This window comes from Arvicanthis niloticus, chromosome 2 (assembly GCF_011762505.2).
Source record: "Arvicanthis niloticus isolate mArvNil1 chromosome 2, mArvNil1.pat.X, whole genome shotgun sequence".
Classification (NCBI taxonomy): domain Eukaryota; kingdom Metazoa; phylum Chordata; class Mammalia; order Rodentia; family Muridae; genus Arvicanthis; species Arvicanthis niloticus.
This window is the reverse complement of record NC_047659.1, coordinates 44,902,775-44,913,645: the sequence shown is the minus strand read 5'-3', so window position 1 is coordinate 44,913,645 and position 10,871 is coordinate 44,902,775.

Genomic DNA, 10,871 nt, shown 5'->3' with positions numbered 1-10,871 from the left:
AGAAAGGAAGGAAGGAAGACGCCCCACCCCTGATTTTTTACAAGTGAAAGAATATAACATTTGAAAATACTACTTTTTTTTTTTCGGAATTCTCCCTACACAGGCTTCTGGTCATCAAAGATGATCTCTCTCTCTCTCTCTCTCTCTCTCTCTCTCTCTCTCTCTCTCTCTCCATATAGATATAGATATATATCATCAAAGCAACATTGGTTTTATTTCTATTTCTTCTTTTAAAAGGTTATAGTGTGGAATTTATCCACATTTAATTTTATGTTGTTAGTTTGGTTGTAGCTACATAGGAGTGAACTTAGCACACTAAACTCCCAACTCTTCCCTTTCCTCTAAATCTATAGCTGCCCAAGAGTGTCCCAGCTCTTCTCTTCCCAAACAGGATGAGGATGAGGCCACCCCAGGCCCCCCGCTGTCCTAGCCAGCCTCTATCACACTTCTTGTACCTGTGCTGATCTGAGGGAATTCTGGCCCAACCACAAAGAATCCTGAGAAGGGAGTCCTGTGGAGAAAAGCACCCGCCCAGCCCCCACAGCAGGCCTGATGGTCCCAGGTGTGAGTATGTCTGCTATTGCTCACCTAAGGTCAGCCTGCAGGACATGTGATCCTTCTGCTTCCTGGTGGGATCAGGGAATACTCTGACATAGCCTCTCCTTGATCTCTGACTAGCTCTGAATGGCTTTATGACTTCCAGTATGTAAGATCAGACCTTGTACTTCCTCCTCCCTCTGTCAATAGATGGTTCTCTTATTTTCTCTACAAAAGAAGCCTGTCTTTTGTCGCGCCCCACTTTATACACCAACACTATCTTTGTTTATGAGAAACCTGAGTACCAAAGCTGGACCCAAACTGGGAACTTTGTTGTCCATTTTTTTTTTCCCTGACTCTCCAAATTGTAAGATAAAGCCAGGCTGATCCTTTGTCCCCATGTATAGCAGGACAGACAGACCGATGGTGAAGGACTGAGTCATTGCAGTGTTCAGTGAATTCTCTGGAGAAAGGTGTTTCATACTGGAGGAGCACACATTCTTTCAGTGACACACAAGACGTCCTGGCTTGAACAAGGGGAATAAGGAGGATGACAGGGGACAGCCACTGTTTAGAGGAAAGAAGAGTTATAGCAGATATAAGACTCACCAGGAAGAGTAGGGTTTCCTGGCGACAGAGAGGCTTGTGAAAAACAAGACCAGCAGTGTAATAATAATAATAAAAAAAATGGGGCTCTTAAGAGGGAAGAGGAGGGAATTCCCTCAGTGTTACCACTGCAGTAGGAAAGTGTTCCCAGAAATATCCATAACACCCAGTGACCTGAAGAAGATCCTAAGAGGAGTCCATCCTATCCTGGGTGGGAAGGAATAGTTTTATATCAGAGACCACGGGTCTTCCTGAGTTCCCCTTGCTCCATTGCCCTTAAATAGTGTCTTTGTTCAATCATAGGTCTGCCCAGCTACTGCTTCTCACCCAACCCAGCACAAAAATGGACAAGGTTCCCTGCTTTCACGGGGCTCTACTTTTCTGGTTTCTGTATATTAACCTTGTTTGCCTACTTTTTTTTTTTTTTTTTTTTTTTTTTTTTTAAATAGGGACATCAGTCACAATCCTAGCTATGTGTGAGGGAAGATGACTCATTCTTAGAATACCAATGTTGTTAGTTAAAGCAAGAAACAGGCAACATTGTTCATAGACATCCTGTTGACTGGTTGTAGATAACGAGGGGAAAGCCTTCAGTGAAAGAGATCTGGCCTGGTAGAAGTTGATTCAAAGCAAGCCAGGGCTATACTATGAATTCAAGGCTTGCCTGGACTATGTCATAAGGTCTCTCTCTCTCTCTCTCTCTCTCTCTCTCTCTCTCTCTCTCTCTCTCTCTCTCTCTCTCTCTCTCTCTCCCCCTCCCTTCCTCCTCAAAGAATGACTGCAACAACAAAAAATAGTTATACTTCTCACACAGGCTTGCTTGGCCAGATGACATAATTGAATGTTTGGATGGTTTCTAACTGTTCTTGGAAGAACAGCCTTGAGTGAAAACTCTTATACACATCCAGTTGTTTCTTTATAACAGGTTCTAAAGGCTGGACCACTTAAGCATGTTGAAGGGTTGAAGTATATGTTGAGAACTGTGCAAGTCTGGATATGCCCACACTTTTGGGTGGACTCTTCCCACACTTTTCCCACATGGACTCGGTTTGGCTGTGTGGTTTGTTGGGTCAGTGAGTGAGACATTAGCAAGCACAGCCCTGGAAAAGAGCACATTAATCGTCCCCTGGAGAATGCTGTCAGTACGGTCCAGGTTGGGTTGCTGGTGACCTGTGGCATAGTTAGTAGCCAGCTCTAAACTAGCATGGAGCATTTCAGACCATCCAGAGCCTTGAGGGATGTCACACAAGCACAGCCAACTGTGCCACACCAGGACAGTCCCATGAGGACTAACTCAATTTTAACCCCCAGAATTGTCCTGTGTCGAGGCTCAGAATGCAGTATCCCCCAACCCAGGACGCTGACACACTGAGTGTTTTAATCTGAAGGAAATTTAGGATGTCACAGGTGTAAGAGGGTCTCAGAATGATCCTCTCTTGCCTTTTCCTTCCCAGAACTGACTGGAGAAAGAATTCTTTGACCTACTTTCTAGGTCTCAAGATCCTCATTTCAGAGGATGTCCAGCCCTATGTCCAAAGGTCAAGAAGAATCTGAACAATCTTGCTACACAGTCCCTCAATTTATATCTTCATATTTTCTGTTCGCATGCCCATATGACTGTCCATAAAAATAATTTCCCCAGTAGGTCTTTGGGTCTTCACTTCTGAAGGTTCCTGGGTCATGTATTTTTCTTGAGATAATCTGTCTTTTGCTGCAAGGGTTTCAGCCGGGCACCCTGTGATGGGTGAGGAAAAGATATCACATCAGCAAATTCAACAGTACTGTTAGGATGCCAAATTTGGGAGTGGTGGTTATATAGAGAACCAAGGGATACAAGCATGAATTGTAGATGTTTAGTTTCTTACATGGTCACTGCAGAGTCGCTTGCAATTCCAAGATGGAACATGAAGCCAGCAGGCTTGGCCAAGTGAAGGCTATAGAGGGTGGCTTATTAGTCCTTGTTCTACTCCAGCCATTGAATCTGCACTTTACAGACACAGAGTTCTTAATTCCTTTGGCAACAAAATCCCTGCTTTACCCTGTAGCTAGCTAGCAAGCAAGCAAGCAAGCAAGCAAGCAAGCAAGCAAGCAAGCAAGCAAACAAGCAACTGCTTATATTTTAAAAGGCAGTTGTTAGTCCCTTACCTTTGTGATCTGAAATAGTTGCCACGAGCTAAGCAAGTGTGTTCTGCTTTTATTGACATCCCCTCTCTCTTACACACACACACACACACACACACACACAGAGAGAGAGAGAGAGAGAGAGAGAGAGAGAGAGAGAGAGAAATCACTTGACACAGTTTTACAACTTTTAACATTTATTTCCTCCTTCCCTTCCTTTATGACTCCACTTCCTGTCACGTACATAGGCCATCTCTGTCATACTCACATTGTTTTTGGTCATTGTCCTCTCTCATTTGGAATGATTGTCATGTTTATACAATCATGCACAGATGACTGACTCTTCTTGCCTATTTTATTTCATTTCATTTCATTTTATTTTTTTAATGCCATCTCAATGCATTCTGGCATTCATGACATCTTCTGTGAAGCCAGCTATTAACACAGGCAATCATTTGCTTTTCTCTTGGTGTTGTGTGTGTCTGTGTCCATGTGTGTCCGTTTGTGTGCATATGTGTGTGTGTGCAGATTCACGTACATGTGGAAGCCAGAAGTTGAAGTTGTCTTCTTTAGCCATCCCCCCACCACTTATTTTTGAGAGTGGGTCTTTCACTGAACCCAGAGTTTATAAATTGCACTGCCCTGGCTGACCGGCATGCCCCAGGGAGCCTCTTGTGGCTTTTTATGTGGGTACCGGTGATCTATACTGTCAATGTGAAAATGCAACTCTCATCTTTAAAGAGTTAAGAGATAGTTTAATCCTGAGCCAAATATCACACTAGGAACACAGTTGTGACAGGGCAACTTGTCTCAGCTGAAGCCATCTTTGGTCTTTTACCCCCTGCCCTGAAAAGTCCAGCGGGGAAGCACCAAACCCTAGGTCGAAACGCCCCAGCTAACAGCATGTTTTTGTCTCTTGTTCAACTGCTTCCTTGCTTCCCCCTGCAACTGTCAACCAGGATGTCGATTTTCTGTGTTCTTTGTCTTTAAAATCTCCCTGTAATGTGCCTTGGGAGCTGCTCTGTGAGAAGTGTTTCTCTCCAGGTAGTCTCTGAGTGGCTCGATTACAGACTCTCAAGTCTAACTTTGGTTCTGCTTGGGTCTTTATCCCACAACACTGACTTAGGCTACTCCAAATCCCGTGTTCCAATGTGGCAACAGTTTGATGAGGTTTTTATAGTAACAGAGTAAGGAAAGTTATAGACACTTTTCAAATACATTGGTAGAAACTGTAGGCAAGTGGGTTAAAACGGGAAAATCGATGCTATAGCCCTCAGGTGTTTAACTCTCAGTCCCTTGGCTGGTGGGAGCCAGTGGTCTGTTACGTTAATGCAACTTAAAAAAGTTTTGCTTGTGAGTCACACGATCAGATAAAGAGGTGGGCAAGGAATGGCAATTAAGAGGGGGGTAAGTCCAAGATAAATGATAATTAGTCTCTGGTCCTGCAACACTACAAACTTCATAATCACTGCCAATCTAATCAGTTAATCAACCTTGCAGAAGGTTTAGCTGAAGCTTTTCTTCCAGGAACTCTCTGGTCCATACTTCTTCCTGTTGGCCAAACACCAACCAGCATGTTCTGTGCATCCAAGGACCACCTACTATTTATTAAATATCACTAATGTCCCACATTGGTAGGAGATGCTTCCAAGGATCCAGTGTGGTTGAAGCTGGGTAGTAGGCAGGAGAACACTCTTCAGAAGACAGGAATACCTGGTAAGGCCGTTAAGGGACAGCTTTCTGGATCATGTTAAACATCTATTAGGCTTTATGATATGGATCAGATTTTTTTTTTTTTAGTATTTAATCCTCTGTATTTGACATAAATTATTAGCAATATACCAAAAACTAAAATAATCAAGAACATCAGCCTAATGGAATGAAGGTAACAGATGAAGAAAACACAGGTTTTAAACAACCAAAATATACACAGTAAAATAAAAGACTATATTGACTATATGTTTCTCCCTGTAGGTACAGCGATTTGCATTTTACAAATGATCTTATCTATAACAAATCTCTTAGCTTAATTTTCTTTTCTTTTGTCTAGCTTGATCTCACAGCTATAACCTTGTGTGGAACGGCTAGCTCCAATTTTTAAGAACAATTGGCATTTAATATCTAAATTTTCATGATTTTTACCTGTGGTTACTGACTTGATCTATTTGATTATATCAATATTATCAAAGATTTAGTTAGGAAGCCAGGTACAGTGAATCCTAATGATTGGGAGGCTGAAGTAGGAGGTTCTCTGTGAATTTGAGGCCACCGTAGTCTACACAATAAATTAAAGTCTAGCCAGAACTACAAATAACAATCTTGTCTCAAAAAAAAATTTTTTTTTAGTTTGAAAAAGTCAATGGAGAGCCATGTTATAGAAGAAATCAGATAATATAGCTAGCATTCCTTTGATTTTTAAAGATTATTTTTGAAATTTATCAAATATTAATAATAGTGATAGAAACAAAAAGTGAGATCTTTTAAAAATCATAAACCTGTAGGTCTTGGCAGCAGAATCAAATCTTATGTTTTTATTTTAATGGTTAGAAATGGAAATGGGCTCTGGAAAGAGTCCTGTAGTATCGCCCATATCTGTTTTGTTTTGTTTTTCTGTTTTTTTGAGACAGGGTTTCTCTGTGTAGCCCTGGCTATCCTAGAACTCCCTCTGTAGACCAGGCTGGCCTTGAACTCAGAAATCCGCCTGCCTCTGCCTCCCAAGTGCTGGGATTAAAGGCGTGCGCCACCACTGCCTGGCTCCCATTTCTGTTTTATTAGCAAAATACAAATATTGTTTAATTAACTGTCCTTTAATGCTGGAAGACATTGTTTTATAGGAAATCTTAATACTCATTTAATCAAGAAACATCAGCACTTAAGGTATTAGGAAACATCATGAATATCGTTATTAGAGACTGATGTCTTTTGTATAATTTGGTTAGGAAGAATTAACACTAATCTTTGGGTGTCTCTAGCTCTGATATATAGTATTAAGGTTAGTTTGTTTATTAAAGAAAGGGAATTGCAGTGTTTACTTTTTGTATCTTAACATTTTTAGCATCAATAGAAACATAGTAATCTAATTGATTGGACCCGGTTACTATACATGGAAAGAGATATAATTTTTTCCTAATACAGAAAAATTTATTTTTTGCCTCTAAGAACTTGAATTTAAAATATAAATGAAATCCCTAAATGAAATTTATTTTTAGAAATTTTAAAATAAGCTTCTGTCACTTTAAAAATTAGATTTTTTAAAAAAATTCAAATTATTCTGAATAATGAGAAAAAATTATTGTTGTTTTTTTTTTTTTTTTCAAACACAGAAAAAGGACTTGAATCTGTTAAACATGAAACCAAATATAAATAAGGTAGAGGCTTGGGACAAACAAACAATCATAATAAAACCACCATTAATGAGAGGAAATAATACTCTCATTTGTAAACATTAAAATCAAATTGGCATTATTTTCCCACTTAGGAATATACTGAGTGAAATATTAAATATAATAAACCATTAAAGCATCTAATTAATAAAAGGGTCTAAGAAGCAGAGGCGAGGGTTTCTGCACTGGTCGTCAGGTGCCTGGTCATCAGGTGAGGATGAGGACTATCCAGTGGTTTGAAGTCCACGTGGGTGTGTTCTCAGATGAAGCTGCCGTGTGACTGATGGGAGAAACAAGGTTTACGGTACAGCTCTCGTTCAGGAGCACCAGACACAGTCGTTTTTCCTTCAGTCAGAACAGAGTCTCTGATCATTTGGTCACTTATTTGCTGAAACCATCTGGTTTCCTTTATCCTTTAAGAAAGACTAATGAATTCTGAATTTTTAGTTATACTTTTTAAAAGTCTTTGTTTTTTTAAAAGCCATTTCATATACATTAATATAAATAGAGCAATAAGCAAAAAAGAAAAAAAAGTATTATTCCACAGATTATGACACATTTATTTTGGTATAAACAACACATAGAAAAAGTGATCATATACATAGATTGTAAGGATCCATGATTCGATGAAAAATGACACCCCAGACTCAAATGGTATGTAAACGCAGTGTTTTATTCAACAGAAGTCCAGCATTGTGGGGTCTCCCATTACCAAGACAGAGAAACAACTAAGTGAGCTCACAGGCCTGATTTAAAACACATTAGGGGGTTCTGGAGTAGGTGTGAAGACCCCCATACTCGGGAGACTCTTCCTCAAGCCTCCGGAATCTCGACCACCCAAAAATCACAAGAAACCATACCTGGATGCAATCAGCAGAGGTTTATTAGGGGAGGAGCCGGCGGTCAAAAACGACAAGCTCTTTAGCTCCAAGAGCAGGGCTTTTGGCCCCGTGTGGTGGGTTAAAGGGTCTTTTATAGCATGGGGTGGGGGGAGGAAGGCATTTTCACGCGTTTACACATGATTGGTTGTTTTACAAATTTGAACATTGCACTGGGAAGACCAAGGGAGGGGTAACCAAGAACAGTGGAACATTTCAGAGAATCTAGCCCAAATGATCTAGAGTCATGTGAGATCACTCTGCACACTCATTCTTCTCAAAAATGTGGTTTTCACCATGCTATTGTGTCCTATTCTGCCATTTCAGATTACTATCTTTACTTTACTATTTTTACTTTACTGGGGCTATAGGGCTATGGCCCCACCTACCCCTAGTAATAATTCCTAATAATTCCTGATTATCTGTAATCAGGAATGCCTTCCTGCCTTGGGCGAGGCTTGGGGAATGTAATCCAGCAAGTGTCCTTCACCTGGAATGTGAAGGCCTGAAATCTTATTTTCAGTTCCGAGTTCTGTAAGGCGAAAAAATCTACACATATTTCATAAAATGGCCTTTATAATTTTTCACTCTACAGGTGGCCTTTATCTTACTCTATCTTTAGGGACATTTTATTATGGGCTAGAAACTGTTGCTGGGGAGGTCTGGAAACTGTTGTTAACCCACTGCCCTTGCTTCAGGCTATCAATCTTAGGAACTAAGTAGGCCAGGTAGCTGGGCAGCTTCTGATGGCAGGATAGTTTCTGACTAGCTGCCTGAAGCCTGGGGTTTTTCCCTAGTAACTGACTTGCTGGGGCTTGCCTGGACTTGCCCAGTTCTTAGGCCTAGTCTCCTGGACTGCCAGTTTGAAGCCTGTCATGGAGTTAGCCTGTCTCAATATGACACAGTAAATACACTAAAAGTAAATACAAAAAAAAAGGAAGGTAGAAAGTGTATATCTCCCTCACAGTAAAGGTGTAAAAAAAAAAAAAAAAAAAAAAAAAAAAAACTTAGTGTAAGTGATCAAAGGGTGAAATTTGTCATGTAAACATAAGAGGACATCATTTTTCTTTTTATGAGGTAAGTAGCTGATGGTGAAGACCCCCATACTCGGGAGACCCTTCCTCAAGCCTCCGGAATCGCGACCACCCAAAGATCACAAGAAACCATACCTGGATGCAATCAGCAGAGGTTTATTAGGGAAAGAGCTGGCAGCCAGCGGTCTGACCCGGTACTCGCGCTGGAGTCAAGGTCCGACCCCCTCGGCCAGTCCTTGGAGGGTTTTAAAGGGAAAAACCACAAACCAGGGGAGTGGGATGGGGTTGTTAAAGATACAAAACATGAAAACAGTGGAACAATTCAGAGGTATTCACTCTAAATGATTAGTGTCATGTGGAAATCGCCCTGCATTCTTCTCAAAAATGTGGTTTTTACCATGCCATTGTGCCCTATCCGGCCATTTCAGATTGCTATCTTTACTTTTTCCGGCTATAGGGCTAGGGCCCCACCTAGGTGGTAGCATCTTTATCTGTAATCAGGAATGCCTTCCTGCCTTGGGCGAGGCTTGAGGAATGTAATCCAGCAAGTGTCCTTCACCTGGAATGTGAAGGCCTGAAATCTTATTTTCAGTTCTGTAAGGCAAAAAATCTACACATATTTCATAAAATGGCCTTTATAATTTTTCACTCTACAATGGGGAGATGTTTTTACTGATGAGAGTGTTCTCAGTTTTACTTTTTGTTTGTCTGTTTCTTTGTTTACTCTTTTAATTTGTAGTAAGGGTAATATATAGTCCCATTCCCATGCTGACTTTTATATTTGAAAGATAAATGAAAGAAAGAAAAGTATAGTTTTTTGAATCAAGGATTCTCTTCTTGCTCAGTGTCAGTCTGGAGTATAGTTCCTTCCAAGAGCTGGCCTGTTTCTTTTCTTGGATTAGGCAACATAGGCCTGTCTCAGGTGGACATTTAGCTATCAATTAGTCATTCCCATTAATCACGTGTCTATTTCTTCCTGTAAGTATCCCTAGAGGCCCTTTGATCAGAAATGCTTCTTTCTGGTGTAAAAGCCTAACAACACAGATATACACAATAGCTGGTTTTTTTGTTTTTGTTTTTTAAAAGAAGACCTCTCATGAAGTGACAACACAAGGAATTCAAATTGATCTATCTAGACCTTAAAAGTTGTATCACAGGGTTCAGAAATCCATAGGCTCTCCTTGTCTAAGCTGTTAGCTTTGCAGAAACCAGAGGAGACAGGTGGGGCAGCAAAGAGCAGAGAGCACTGTTAAGAGTTCAGGTTAAGAGAAAGTACAGAGGCAGTTATTCCTCATGTGTTGCTATGGAGACGGAGCTCTTCCTTGTGTCTCCAGCTGCTGTTTGTAGAGGCCAGGGATTGGCTTAGCCATCTGGAGAAATCAATGTTTATGATGTCCTCTCGAGTACTGTCTAGGGGATTTCAACTTTTGGTGCCAATGGTACCAAATACTTAATGGGTTTCTGGCTAGAAAAACGTAAGCAAAGGAATTCAGTGTACCACACAAACCACATGCTGCAGAGTGGGCTAGGTCAGAGAATCCCCCCACTGATGCTTCAAGCTGGATCTCAACATGGGCCTCCAGAAATATTAGCAGTGGGAGGACAGAGACATAGCTGCATGTAGCTACCTTTAGCAGGGTACAAGAGTGTTTCTAAGATTTACAGACTCTGACCCAGACCAAACTGGGATTCGTGGCTTCAACACTGAAAGAAATTTTTTGACTAGTTTGAATAGTATATTTTAATGTAGCCTTAAACATGAGAGTTTAAAGGGAAAAAAAGGTCTCAAAAAAAGATATAAGACATATCCAAGTGAGAATATAGCTTTTCTAATGGAAAATTGAGAAGGATGTCGAGTCTTCGGACACATGCTAAGTAGTGATACATCCCGGGCCACATGGTAGGCTTAGGTTTAGCTTTTGGAGGAGTCTCCAAACTGTTTTCCGTAGTGGCTGGACCAGTTTGCAATCCCACCTTTCCCCCACATCCCCTCTAGCATTTGCTGGGTTGTTGGATTGACTTTTGCTGTTCTGATTGGGATACAATGAGATCTTAAAGTTGTTTTGTTTCGCATGTCCCTAATTGCTAGGACGGACACTTTTTTTTTTTTTTTTTTTTTTTTTTGAGTTTTTGTTTGTTTTGGGTTTTTGCCACTTTTCTTCTTCTGAGAATTCTCTTTAGATCCCAAACCCATGTTTTAAATGGATTGTGGTTTTGATTCTTTGGGTTTGTTTGTTTTGTTATTCCTCCACCAGATACACAGACAGCAAAGATTCTTTCCCATTCGCTACTCTTCCTCTTCACTGATTGAT